This window comes from Corvus moneduloides, chromosome 2, assembly GCF_009650955.1.
Source record: "Corvus moneduloides isolate bCorMon1 chromosome 2, bCorMon1.pri, whole genome shotgun sequence".
NCBI classification, from domain to species: domain Eukaryota; kingdom Metazoa; phylum Chordata; class Aves; order Passeriformes; family Corvidae; genus Corvus; species Corvus moneduloides.
This window is the reverse complement of record NC_045477.1, coordinates 58,602,483-58,617,222: the sequence shown is the minus strand read 5'-3', so window position 1 is coordinate 58,617,222 and position 14,740 is coordinate 58,602,483. Positions and strand designations below refer to the sequence as shown.

General features: G+C 42.8%; 1 protein-coding gene across 2 annotated transcripts in view; it reads right to left on the bottom strand.

The window, feature by feature from the left end:
• Positions 1 to 14,676, bottom strand: part of ELF1 (E74 like ETS transcription factor 1) — an 89,386-nt gene extending 74,710 nt beyond the window's left edge. Inside the window, exons 1-2 of one of the 2 annotated variants that reach the window (XM_032099839.1) lie at positions 14,604 to 14,663; positions 9,655 to 9,725 (exon numbers count right to left, since the gene is read on the bottom strand). The gene's annotated coding sequence lies outside the window, so the exon portion shown is untranslated. Of the gene's footprint in view, positions 1 to 9,654; positions 9,726 to 14,603 lie in introns of both variants that reach the window. The other variant, XM_032099844.1, reaches the window with a different exon arrangement.
• Between the last annotated feature and the right edge of the window lie 64 nt (positions 14,677 to 14,740).

Genomic DNA, 14,740 nt, shown 5'->3' with positions numbered 1-14,740 from the left:
GCTCATTCTGTGAGTCACTCATTACATTTTTGGATGTTGCAACACATTCATGAATAATAAACACATACTGGGAAGAAGAAAAAAAACCAAAACAGTGTTCACAGTGGATTTTTTGATGTCCATGTTTATCAGTATAAAAATCAAGAATGAAGCTGAGATTTTTAGAAGTTTCTATGCAAGGAATGCTATTAATCACAGACGAAGTATTTGGTACACCCAAAGACAAGCGCACAGATACGCGCCAAAGTTACAGCACGGCGGTGTCAGTATTGCTGTTATGGTTTGGCCTTTTTACAGGGCGGGAACAGAGGGGGAGGGATCATCATGTTCCCCATCAAACCCTCTCCTGAGGGAGAACAGCTAGGCACCGCCCTTAGCTAGACAGTTCTGGACCCAAAGCTGCACTTCTGCAGCTGCCTCTTTAATTAAAAAAAAAAAAAAAAAAAAAAAAAAAAAAAAAATTTTCTTTTAAAAACCAGAGAGTTAGGTTGCAGAGGCTGTGCAGTCCCAGAAAGCCATCCGCGCTACAGGAAATTACTGTTGATGTCTTAAAGAAGTACCAGGGAATTATTTATCCACGTTTGTGTTTTAGACAATAACAAAAAGAGCATCCAACAGATGCACGTGTCAGGGTGGTTGCTGCAAGTTTTTCTACTGCTCCAGTCAGATGAAAAAGTGTTTATTTCTATTCCAATTTCTTTTATCCTTTCAATCCTGCTGCCTTATGCAGGCCACACTGGCTACCTCAAACACTTATGCTGACTCCCTGTAAGGATGCAGACCAAATTCATGGAATTAAAGGAAATCCAGATAAACATAATTTTTAGAAAAATGTTGAGCTAGAGTTCCACAAATATTTCAGATGCTTACAGGAATACAAGCGGGTATTTCGGCACTGCTCAGGATGTGAACACAAAGGAAAGGAAAGTGTGTTTATTACTGCTCTTCCAGCTGCTCTAATTAATGGAGAAGGATAAACGTGGTAACTTGGAGAGACAGGAGACAGAAAATAAATTGTGAAAAAAAGTAAGCTCATGTGAATTAATCAATTTTCCATTGCAACTCACTCAGGCAGAGACCTGGCTATTAAAGAACAGTTAGCTAGAAACGCAACCCAGTTACTTGCTTGTTCAGGAAATAATATTTTTAGTAGCAGGCTTACCTATCCAAATACATGCTACATTAACCAATTGGTGAATACATAAATCATGGAGAAGAGAGGAAAAAAGATAAAGACTGAAGGACACAAAAAGGAGGGGTGTTGAGGAGCTCACCGCTGCTGGGAAGGGGAACTGCCTGCTGGAAGGCCAACATTTTTATCTCTCAGCTACATTTCAAGTTGCAAAAACAACAGCTTCCATCTCTACATTCATCTTCAGCCAGGCAAGCAGTCCTACCAGCAAATCCTACCTGTGGATCACTCCAAGAAACGAAACCATTGCCTCTACTATTGTCACTTGCCCATAAAAGCAAGGTACAGCAGTTGGACATATCCTAAACAGGCACAGAGGTTCAGTTCCGAAGAGACTTGCTGCTACTGTGATGTGTTTTCCAAAATCCTCCCAGGAATCGTATTTCTTGGTTCTGTGGTCTAGGGAGCCCTGAAACCAAAACTGGGAACCAGAGGCTAAGAGAACAAGAAGACATTATGGCAGGCACAGTTTCACACATGTGATTTTCCTCCTGCTTTCCTAACAGAGGTCATTTTGTTATTAATGGAAGCAGCTCAATATTCTCCCCAAATAACCTGTCATAAAGACTCAGTATTCTCAATGCTACATTCAAAGTACTAGGTATCATTTATGTTTATTATTTCAGTCTAATATTATCTCTTTAGCATTTTGATATAGATGTTTAATCTTATAATCCATTTTGTCCTGCATTTATTGAGGGGCCATCAGCTTTAAAGACATGTGCTCTGAAAAACACCTCACTAAATTGAGTGATTTCAACTCTCTCCACCACCGAGGAACAGATACCTAATTTGAAGGAGTGCTCGCATTCTAGGATGGTAGCCTAAATTCAGAGTGTTTCATCCACTGCTTCTCTGTAACTAATTTTATTTCTTGAGCTTTTCCTTTTAATGCTCCCCATTTTTAGCAAGACTCATTAGAAATGTTTTCCAGCTTTGCATAACAGACAAAAATATACCACTTGTGACTAAGATCACAGAAATCTTCCTGTGTGAGTAACTGAAGAGCAACATCAAACTAATTTAATTTTAATACTCAGAATAACAATAATTAAAACAACCTTTTTTAAGACACTAGTCAATGATCTCACTGAGGAAGGGGAAAGAGAAAAGAAAATTACTTTTGGGGGTTTTTTTTCATTAATTGCTCTCATCCTCAGGCCTCTTGGTTTTATGATATGAACCTTTGCTGCTTTGCATAAGCTAGGAGCAGCTTACTTCCTGCTACTCAGTTTTATGAGAAAATGAACTCCCCTACCCTAAACAAGCACCCTTTAATTCTTTTATTGCTAATCCTTACTTGCATGCAGCAGGCTGCTACTTTCCCAGAAGATCCTAAATAATCTATCTCAGGGTTCTGGTTCCAGGTGATTGTAACAGTGTTAGGTGCATTATTTCTACTTAACTTTCTGAAAATATACTGATTTTCCTTAATAGACTAAAATATACTAAATTTCCTCTTTCTAGTCAATATATAACATTATCCAGTGAATGTTTTCAAAGTTACCCAAGTATATTATTCATGCACCATTCCAACAAAAGTCAGATTTGGAGGTACAGATTTACAGGATTTACAGAACAAAATTATACAACACATTGGAAAATCCACCACAGAGCAAACAGGAAAAATGCTACCTGCATCATCAGAAAATGCAGATTTGCATTTTTGTGGTGAAATGGCAGCTGGATACCATATAGGGAGAAAACAGAGGAGAGAGCACTTTACTTTGGGTACAAATCGACAGGTACAATACCCAGGGAACAATTCATGCTTATAGGCAGAAAGGAGCAAGCTGAATATCTGATCTGAGGATCTGCAGGTCAGAGTTAATGCAGCAAAAAGCTGTTAATCTACATAGACAAAGCAAAACAGAGGAATGGGGGAAACAGCATATAATCATTTAGTAGTTGTGTTGGCCCATTTTCAGTTTAAAACCATTGCCTCTTGTCACTATCTGACAGTATAAAAAGTCCCTTTCCCTCCTTTCTGTAAGTCACAACAAGGTCTCCTTGGAGCCTTCTCTTTTCCAGGCTCTCTCAGCCTGACTTTGCAGAAGAGGTGCTCTAGCCACCTGATCACCTTCATGGCCCTCCTCTGGAGCTGCTCCAACAGGTCCATGCCTTTTTTTTTGCTGAGGACGCCAGAGCTGGATGCAGAACTGCAGCTGGGGTCTCCAGAGGGGAAGAAACGCCTCCCTCACCCTGCTGGCCACACTGGTTTTGCTGCAGCCCAGGATTCCATCAGCCTTCCGGGCTGCAAATGCACACTTGTAGGCTCATGTCCAGCTTCTCATCCACAAGAACCCCCAAGTCCTTCTCCACTGGACTACTGTCGTTTTGTTTTGTTACAAAGCTCCTCTCTTGACACGCCATCAACAGCACAGAATAGTTTGAGTTGGAAGGGACCTTCAAAGATCATCTAGTCCACCCTATTCACCATGGATAGGGACTTCTTACACTAGATCAGGTTGCTCAAAGCCCCACCCAACCTGACTTCGAACACCTGTTCATCCAGACCATCTCTCTGACTCTGAGCAGAGCAGAAATACACTTTTGCTAGCTGTGCAAGCAAAGCCCCAAAAAGATATCTCCTTGTCATCCATTTATTTTCACTTTTATTAAACACCAAAAGTACAAACAGTTGAAATCCTCTGGGAAAAAATAAGAGCAAATATCACTACTGAGATAAAACAAAGCTGGGGGCAGGCTGCTAATTCATACACTCTTTCTCCACATCCTTGATACGGCTTTATTGACTCACTTTCCCCATTACTTTCCCCTTGGATCTGATCACTGGCACTAATCCCAAGGTAACAACCACACCTGACTCCCCAGAGAGTTGCTCGGGGCTTTCTGTACCTTTCTTCTCATTTGTAAAGCACTGCAAAGTAAGTCTACAAGGAATTGGAAGATCTTGAGTTTGAACTCTTGGTCATATCCAACTGGGAAAGTTCTGGTGCTTCACTGATGGCTACCATTCACTTAGAAAATCTGATAATAAATTAGGTGAAAGAACTGCTTGTCCACACTTCATGCGCTTAGCCTCCTCATCAAAAACTACATCACACTAACACAATGTGTGAGAAAAGGGGAAAGAAATTTAAACTGTAATTACAGGTGACTGGTCTTCAATGTTATTTGGTAGCAGCATTCAGATTTGAGTCCATTTTTCTCATATTTAGCAAAAGGTAACACTCGGTTCTTAAAAAGGACACCAAAAAATCCTTCAGTAAACAAATATCCACACACTAAACTGGATGAGAGGGATGTAAATGTCTCACTATGGGTAATGAATTAAACTCAACATTCTTCTGCAAGCACTGATCTAGCTCCCACTTATTCAATAGGAGTTTAAATTATCACTTTACCACTTTACCAATGGGACTATTCAATTTCTTCTGCATCTCATTTCCCTGGCTCATATCCTTACAGTTAGAAGGAGAAAGCTAGTTTGGATTGCCTTTTTCTACTTCCTTCCCTTTCTCATTTGTTTTACCTTATTTTTTTTCATTCCCAGCCCTATTCCCTATTCTTCAGGCATATAAATGAACATTCAAGATACATTTTATAACAAAGATGATAAAATTGTGGTGGCTCTCCAGAGCAAAAGCATGGGGACATCTGGTTTAAGCCACCCAAGCTCTGATCATGTTCCAGTCAGAATCCACATACAATTGTCATTTCCTCCCTGCTTATCTGGAGATGGTAAGTAATATTTTTCTGGCAGATGAAACCAGTAATCCCAAAAAAGGGATTCTTCCCCAGAACGGTGAAAAGGAAAAACAAAAGCCTTCAGAATTTTTATTTTTACGTGTCTCCAGTTCAGTAACAAACTGAAAGCCGTGGTTTAAAAATGAAACTAGGTAAGAAAGAGGGAGCACACAAACAACAAAGTACCAGGGACAGTGTTCATAATGCCACCTTCTCATATCCGTCCTCCAACTTCTTTAACACAGTATCCAAATTCAGTGGCTTCCCTAATACTTCCCATTTAGGATAGGTTTCTCTGCTCAATCAGTCATCCTGCAAATGTGAACACAGTGCTATGCAAAAGAACCACAACTACGCATTTTCTCCCTTAAACCACACCTGCACAAATACTTCTGCCTATTGAAACACCTATAGCATGACTACTGCTCAGTCTGATAATAACACATACAGAATGGAAACTTGTTTCTGAACATACATGTTCCATCTTCAAAAAAAAGAAGAAGAGATTTGATATGGTTATCCACCACATCATAAACCAGAAACTCCAACAAACTAGTGTCTAACTACATTTAATGTTGCTACATGTCTTGATGTCAATCTGAAACAAGGAAAGTGTGAATACATGTGACCTAGAGGATTAAAGAATTAAAAATATAAGTAATATTCTTGACAGGTGTTGATGCAAAGACATGAGACCTGAAACCTAGTCTGAATCTTAAAGTATGTGAAGAAGTACACAGTATTTTGCAGTAATTCTCCACAGTAAAGGCATTCTCTCTATAAATACTTTTTTTTTTCCTTCAGGAAAACATGAAATTAGTAGTTTTCTTTGACTAGTGTGTACAGATTTGGGAAAAGAAGAAAAAACTCCACCTAGCTGGTAAACACAGTGAGAGGGCTTGTACAGTAACAGCCTCATGTATGATTTGATCTTTCAGCTGCTAGCCACACAGCAACGATAAAACAGAGACTACGAACCGCCATTTCTGATGCAGCTTTTATTTCAGAGGGACAAAACACAGTATCTACAAAGGTTAACACAACGATTTTCTCACAGAAAACACACAAAGACCTTTTATGCCAACAACATCCTGAAAACATGCTGTCCTGAAAATCTGTTCTGTCTGGCCTCAGCTTTAGACTGCCCTAAAATGTACATCCAGAGGCAAAGCAAGCAGCTACATCAGACATTTGGTAATGTGCTTGCAATAATTCACCTCAAATGAGGTACACAATGATTGATCACCTCCTCCCCTCCCAAAAGAGTACAATAATGATAAAAGCATACCAGCAAACTTAAGGACATGAAGACAATTTAACATCAATAGATGCGTCCTGGAAAATTTTCATAAACGGTCATTTGCAAAGAATATAAAAGTGTATTTCTGTCTCTCACCATCATGGCTGTAGTATACTTATGGTCAGAAACCAGCTCGTTCATTCATTAAAATATTGCACCTGTAATGGTTGCCAAGTTTTACTACATGATAATATTAACATTTGAAAACTGAATTTGAAAAACTCTTAGTAATCTTTTTAACCAAATCTGTTAACCCACAAAATTGGGTCAACTAAGAAAATCTGAAAACAAACCCCCAAGGTTTGTTTTAGATGGCTTATGATGAAGGTTTCATTTAAAAAGGCATCCAGTGAAAGACAGCTGCACAGAGCACATGGAAATTCAAACACAAAGGAAAAGAACTCAGCTCTACTTCAGTGGAGGTAATCAGGTGCTAAGGGATCTATTCTCTGCACAAAATTACATGGGTATAATTCCCCTCTACCAGAGGGAAACATAAAAGTAAAATGCTAGCACAGGTCTGCCAGCACAAGGTTGGAGAAAGGTTTACAGTTCCAGATTCTGCAGACGCATCTCATTTCCAATATCTCAACTAACACACCACTGATTTCCTTAACCCTTCCCCCAGCAGTTTCTCAGCACAGTTACCAGAACCTGCCTCAGCTTTGCCACCTAAGCTCCCCAGTCCATTTTGAGTGAAATAAATCTACTGTTTTAACCAGATAAATTAAGCAAAACAATTCTGGCAGAAACAGAAGGATTCCTGTGTTCAGCTGGCAGGTCAGGGGTAGCAAATGCAAGCAGAAGATGAGTGACAAGCTGCTGGGAGGGGCGGTGACTGATGCAGAAGACAAGCAGACATCAGAGCTATGGACTATGCTCTAGAGAGTCATTGTTCATTACACAGCACATTATTATCACAACGTAACTGGATGTTGGATTCAGCAATGACAAAGTTGGATCAGTCAGTGTTCCTATGGCAGTGCATGAACACTAAGTACTGTCACCATCCTTTTCTGACTAGTCTTGCTGTCCTCTTGCCCACAATACCAACACCACTTCCCTTGTCATTTATCTTAAAAAATACCAAATCCCATGACACTGGATGGCATAACCTCGTCACCTCTGACTGGTGACAAAGTCCACCCTCAGTTTCCCTTAAAACAAACATATCTGCTGTAATTCTCTTGATCAACAGTGCACCTTAAAAACAACAGACCTTGAACTTCCCCTCCTAACGGAATGAAAGAGCAGAGAACAGAAACCAGAATGCTGTTCAACACCCCCTTGCCTGAAAAAGGTCTTTGAAGGTCTGCAGCAAGTTGCAGAATCCTACAGCTTTTCCACCAACAGTTCTACTGCTCCACCACCAGCTCATGCCCCTTCCCCGAAGAGCCCAAACACACCCCAGAACTGTCCAATGCAGACTAATGTGCAAGCTGCTGGAAATGGCACAGTGGCAGTGCTTCTCTGGGCAGCAGCAGATGCTGAAACAGAAGCTGCAGCAGCAGATACCGTGTGAGCAACCTTCTGCCAGGACTTGGAGAGTGCTTGGCTTCCTACCTGAATATATGGCACGCAAATGAGTCACAGAACAAGGTCAAGCAAGCTGAAACACCTCATTAAATTTTGTTGATGCCTGCATCGCCAGGAACTCCAGACAATGTAACTGCTTAATGTCACTATTGTATTCATGGAGGAAAAAGACCAGGATATCCACTACCTAAAGTACACAAGTGCGTTTTAGTACTAGGTTTTAACAAGAAAAAAAGATTTCTGTACACTCATACAAATAAAAGAAGGAAGTTAAATTCTGGAGAGTGGGCAAAACTACATCTTCACTGGCCACAGGTGTGCTGGATTAGGGACCAAATGGGAAGTTTGCACAGCAGGTACAGAGTAATGCATTCCATAAAAACACCTAACTCTTGACTATTCTGATTATAGTGACACTTGGCTGTGGTGAGGTGGAAAAATCAAACCTGACAGATAACACAGTCCTACTACTATTTCCAGCATTTGTTAATTCAGTTGTTTGGGTGCATAATTATCCTACGCACATAAATTTGTGCTGTTAAGCACACGAACAGTCAGCTATATAGCTCAACTATTTAACAGTATTATGTTCAAATTTGATACACCTCTGAGATGGACACTTACCAATTTTGACAAATTTAATCTCAGCCTCAAACATTGTTTCACCTCACAACCAGGAAGGGAATGAGACTCACTAAATATTACAAACACAGTAAAAGATGTCACAAAGTGGCAAACTACAACCCATGACTGCATTTTTAAAACAGACACAATGCAGCAATATTCATTATCATTTTATATGAACACAAGTTTTATCCAAGTACTGAAACAGCAAAATAGAATTCCAGATTTATTGTCTGATTCTGCCATTTTCTGAGACAAAATTAAATAGCCTAACTGGAGCTCTTGAAAACTGAAAACATCTGATTTATACTTTTGTTATTAAGTTGGCCCCTGCAAGTCCTAGAAATCAATAGTGCATTATTATTAACTCCAATGAACGCAGCAACAGGCATATAGGCCAAACCCTAGAAGGCTGTACTGTCATTATTTTCTCAAACATGACATCTCAATAGGGCAGATGAGGAAAATGTATTTAAAAATCATATTTGAGAGGAGTGCTTGAGTATTTCCAAGTCAGTGGAAACACTCATACATACATGCTTTCAAGTCTAAAGACAGTGACTTACAAGAACTTGGTCTCCTCAAGTTTCAGTTGTTCTCAACAAGAAAATTTCCAGTAAACTCATCCTATATGGAAAGTGTTTTATCACCTTAAAACATTCACAGGATACCTTAAAGTGTGAATGAAAAAGCCAAACCAAACCACTGAGTGAAAGATTGAACATCAGACTTTTGATACCATATATGCTAGAGTACATGCAGTAAAATTAAGATTTTCACAGAGAGAAATAGTTCAACACTTTAGAGTATATTTGTCCTAGTTCAGCTGCCAGAGGAAAAAAAGTGTCCGGTTATTATATCAAAAAGAATGGACTATGGAATTATAAAGCATCATCTCACAGCTATCTAGGCTCAAGTTCAATTCCCAGGCCAAATTAAACCTTCAGGTTTATTGTGAAGCTGCCTGGAAAGGAGCATTGCAGGTAATGCTTCAACTTGATTCAGGCAGTCAGTCGTGTTTCAGGTTACAAAATGATTTCACCGACATAACCTCTGTTGTTTTAGTCACTGCCAGGGGTGCTGTGCTGCCAGGCCGTGTGCCCATTCCCTGCAGCAGATGTGGCTGCAGGAAAGGAATACCCAAAGGACAGAGAGATGGTTAAGGGGAGAGCACTGAGCAGCTGACTTCTGAACAGTGAGCGATGTCCTTGCCTATCTAAAGGCAGGAAAATTTTTTTCATCCCTGAATATAACTGACAGTATCCTGAACAAAGAAAGATGATACACCAACCTGGGAATAGGAGGGGACTCTGTAAAGTGAGGACCTGATATCCTGTCACCAGCTGCCACCAGATGTTGATGCTATAGAGGAAAGTACACAATAATTATTCACACTCCCAGAAGTCAAATTAGGTGCCAAGAAAAAATGGTCCTCCTGACCCAAGAGAAAACCAGCCAAGTTCTGAAGTATGGCATTCTACTGTAATCTTGTCAAGGTAGCAACATGTGCTACAACACATGGAAAGCATGGCAAGTAATCTTGTTTTTTCAATCTAGGGAAAAATGCAGGTGAATGGAGTACAGTCCTTCCCCCTTCTACACACACTGGAAACATCCTCCACCAAAGCAAGTGAAAGCACATCTTTCAAAAGGAAACCCCATCTCACTTTAAACACTCCCAGCAACTGCAAATCCACTACAATCTTTAATGCCCTAGTTGCTACTTATTATTTCAAAGTACAATATGCCTAACTTCACCTCTGACACTGGATGGTCAAGTAAATATCATGTATTTTCCTTACACACATGTATGATACATATGGGCATCATTTCCTCTCTCAGATGTACAATCTGCGATTGTGACACCTGGTCTCCATACCCTGGATCACTTTTGTCACTGTGCTCTAATTAATATTTCACATCCTTCCTCACATGTGAGCAGCAAAACCAGACATGGAATTCCTGTGATCTTACTAATGCCACGTACTTTCCTATTTCTGTGCAGTATTTATATTGCTACACAGCCAAAGACCACACTTCAGTCGCAGCACTGCAATGAAAACTCCCGTTGAGATGATTCTCTGCACAAATTCTTAAGCCTTCTTTCAATAAATTACCAGTTTGAGGACAGTCTCCTATCCTGCTGGTGTAACCCCAATCTCGATTCTTTTGTATGTGGCTGCATGAAAAATGCCTTCTGATGAATGCTGATAATTTAAAAATTATTTGGAGTATGGTGTACTAGTAACTTGTTCCACACGTGCACAAACCTGCACATGACATGCTGGTAATGATGCAGTATCATCACAAAAGCTGTGAATACATTGATATTAACCAGCCTTACATCAAGATCCAGCCCCCAGGGAACCTCATAAGAAACAGATGCACTCCCATAGAAGAAAGGCATGCCTAAGTTTCTCTCTAAACTAAGAAAGATTTATGAAGCAACTTTGCCAATGTTTGTGGTATTTATTCCACAGTGACTCCATGGCACAATTGTTTTAAACTCACACTTTACTGCAGACTTAATAGATATATCAGGGACACAATATAGGGTGAGTCTGCTACAATAGAGCAGTTGATTAATAGCTTAGGAATTTGGGAGATGTGGGTTTTTTACAATTCAAAACACTGGGAAGCAATTTGCTTTAGTTCTACTGTAAACTGGTCTTTAACAATTGTTAAGTCATTTTGAAAGATTCAGAACGAATAAGCCCTGGCTTGTCATTTATTTCAGAGGCTCCATTTTAAAGTTTTCAGATTTTCAGCCAGGAAAACAACAACGTGAGTAAGGAAAATAATTCATAGCATTAGCCAAAGATGTTCAAGTTCCATTCTCTAGTGAAAAACAACAACAACAACAACAACAACCCAACAAAAAATCAGTTAGTAGACCAGGTAATCAATCAAGTAATATTGTAATTCAGCAGCATATTTCCATGTACATAAACATATACACAGGACTGATGAAGCTTGTAGCATCGCCTATTAGGCAGCTGCTGAACATTTCCAATGCAAGATGCTGCTTCCAGCTGCTTGTAACTTGGCCAGACTTTGACTGTTTCGGTTGAAATTTTCCAAGTTGAATGTCTGCCTCAGGCTAAATTTTGTTCCATGTGCTGTAGAAGTTACCTCTGAGTGAGGGGTGCAGAAAGAGGCAGACTGGGATTAGAAGAACTTGGCCAAAATACTTGAGCTGTTTTCAGAACAAAACCAGGGAAAATGCTGTCTCCCAATGGCAATAGGTATCTGGCAAACTTGAAAGGCTGTAATGGCCTTCCATCTCCCAGTGACAGATTTGAAATCTGACATGAGGGGTGCCTTTTGCTGCCCCCATGAAAAGTCAACCTGCATTTGGTCAAATGTCCAATGCACTGTGTGCATTTTCAGTAGGTGTTTGCTAGGCCATGTCCACATTCTTCTCAGCCTCTCCTGGTGACCAGACAACACAAGGGATATGAGCAAGTACAGCAACACAGACCACAGCCACGACCTACCACCACTGGTTACCCTCAGCAGGGGACTCTGACAGCAGAGTCCCGGGTGTTACATTATGAATCTAGCTGATGAAGGATGGTGACACACATACGCTACCCTAGGCTGCCTACCTGCTTTTTGGCACTTTTCTTAAGGGAAAGAAAACCTAGGAAATTACTCACAAAATGCAGTATTAAAAACACAATAAGCAAAGCAGAATTTAGAAATTATTAGAACTAAGTGGTCTACGGTAACTAAAAATGTCTTCTAGTGCTAATATGCATCAATCTCTAATTAGATCAATCTGTATTTGCAACTGACCTGGTCACATTTTTTTCCCCACTGAAGCTTTGCTATAATTAACACACAAACTCCTCTTTCTGCCCTCGTTCTCTAGAGCATCACCACACACTTTCAAATCACAGAGGAAATAATTTCTTTTCTCTCAGGTTCTTTTATGGTTCTCATCACTACAGTAATCTGTAAGATAAAGGATACTGTTATTCACATCTTTTTAATATGGGAAACTAAGATAGATTAAAGCAAAAAACTACAGTCACTGAGTGAGCAATTCTGACACTCAATGCAGGTCTAACATGCTTAGACCTGCAAAACATCTTCAGTGTATAGAGAGCAAACAGACACCCACATTCCAGATGGTTAAATTCAGCATAACTGTGAAGCAGATCCCGGGGACTCAGGCCAGGCTCCCAGAAAACCCAACAGACCACAGGCAAAAACCTTTATGTTTATGTGGAAAACAACAGCAAAGGCCGGGGCTGCAAAATCTGATTCTGCAGCTGTCTCAGCCATGAAGCTGCCTCTCCCTCTACATACAGCTGTTTGCCTCATTCATGTTACCTCTTCTCACTGCTGTCCAGCCAGAGACTGGTACACCTTGGGGGATGCACCTCTGGTCCCGAGCTGGCCGGGAAGGATGGTGGCACATCCTGTCACGACTGACACCATCCTCGGACACAGGCCCTCGGTGGACAGATGAGCCTGGCATCCTGAGCACTTGCCTTTGCAAACTTACCGACGGGGCAGGGGTGAGCACGGGGGGAGGCGGTAAATGTATAGAATGCATAGAGATCAGCGACATCCACTGGGGGGCAGGCATGTTTCACGGGATCCAGATACGTCCGTATACAGAGGTATACAAAACGAAAGCTCCTAAATAATGGGCTTGCTCCCTGTCTCAGAGGCAGCAATTGAACGGACGCGGTTAAAAAAAAAAAAAATCAATCCCAGGGACCGAAGTTAACATATTCTGCCTTGATTTTAACACCAGCTTCTTGTCCGGGATGCTGAGGCATTGGAACTGCCCTGGCACTTGGAGGTTAGAGCTGTGCAGACACATAGTGTCCCACGTCCGTTCTGTAGGTGGCTGCCCTCACTCGAGGTAGCAGGGACCTTGTAGGAGTCTTCAAAGTCTCTGCTGCACTAATTAATGACCAATGCCTGTAGAGGCCAAGCTTTTCAACTGTTCCCCAATTTAACAAACTCGGGGGAGAAGGAATTTTTTTGGACTAACAGCTGTAAATGCGTCCATGTGTGTAAGCAGCTAAGCTTTAAAGTTAAAAGAAACATAAAATGCCAGTATTTTTCGCGGATTTCCACTTAGCATCTAAGCAGAATCATTTCAAAAGTTGCTTAGATGGAGAAGAGGCCATCAACCAAATTTCAACCCGGGGCATATATTTATAGCCATGTTGCAAACTACATAAAAAGTACACTTCTAATGGAAATGCTGACAAATGCAAAACTCCTGCAGCTAGCTATGACAGTCTGACCACAAGCCCTCCTTGTGAGAGGAAAAGGCAACCTCCCCACCTCCTTTCTCAGGCAGCTCGACAGCAAGCTGGGGCGGGGGGTGCTAGCTACAGATACCACTGCCTTGTCCTTGTAAGATGGATCGAGGCAACTCTTACTCCCCGTATTTCCCACATCTTGAATGAGCCATCCCCCTGTTTTTGCCATAAACAACCGGAGGGCCTCTTACAGCCATGACTCACTCCGAAGGCTTCTCCTCCACCCCTGTGCGTGACTGTAGCAAACAGCCTGCCAGCTGCAGCCGGTGAATTAACGCGACTTTTTTCGCAGAACCGTGGGGAGATCAGTCTACACAGGGCTGGGCGGGGGGGGGGGGGCGAGGGTGCGCTCTGGAACACCAGCCCGGGGTGACTTTTATTTGCGGGGGAAGCAGCGGAGGAGGCGATCCGGGGCCAGTGTGCCGGGGACACCCAAGTGTGACCGTGTCGTCCCCGTCCCCCGCGCCCCAGGACGGCGCCGGCCCTTGCCCCCCCTCTCCCTCGGCCCCCGCCGCGGCTGCCCCAAGACGGCGGGAGAGGCGGGCGGCCAGGAGGGAGAGAGAGCAGGGCAGCGGCGCCGGGGGCAGCGGGGAGAGGGAAGAGGTGAAGCCGGTACGCAGCAGGAGCCCTCCCGACACACGCGCTGCCGAACTCCCAGAAAGTTGGCAGCGGCGTCCGGCGGGACGGGGCTCCGCTGGCCGCCGCCCCAGGGCGCGCACCGCCACCCGGCCGGGGCCTGCCGCCTCCCCAGCCCCTTCGCACCCCATCACCGCCCTTCTCCCCACACCTCCCATATCCCACGGGTGCGGCGGGGCAGGGACTGCTGGGCACAGGGCGCTCCCGGCGGCGGGGCTCGAACCCGTGGCACGCGGTGGTTCTCCCCACCGCAAGGGAGGGGTGCGAGCCTCCCGGTGGCGCCGAGCGCGGGACTCGGGCGGCGGGCGGCACTCACCGAGCGGCCGCAGCTCCTTCTCCCTCTCCGGGCGCCTCCCGCTGAGCGCTCGCCTCCTCGGGAGCGAGGGAGGAGGAGCGGGTGAGAGCAGGAGGTGGAGAAGGGCGGGGAGCAGAGCGCGGCTTGAGCCCTCTCGG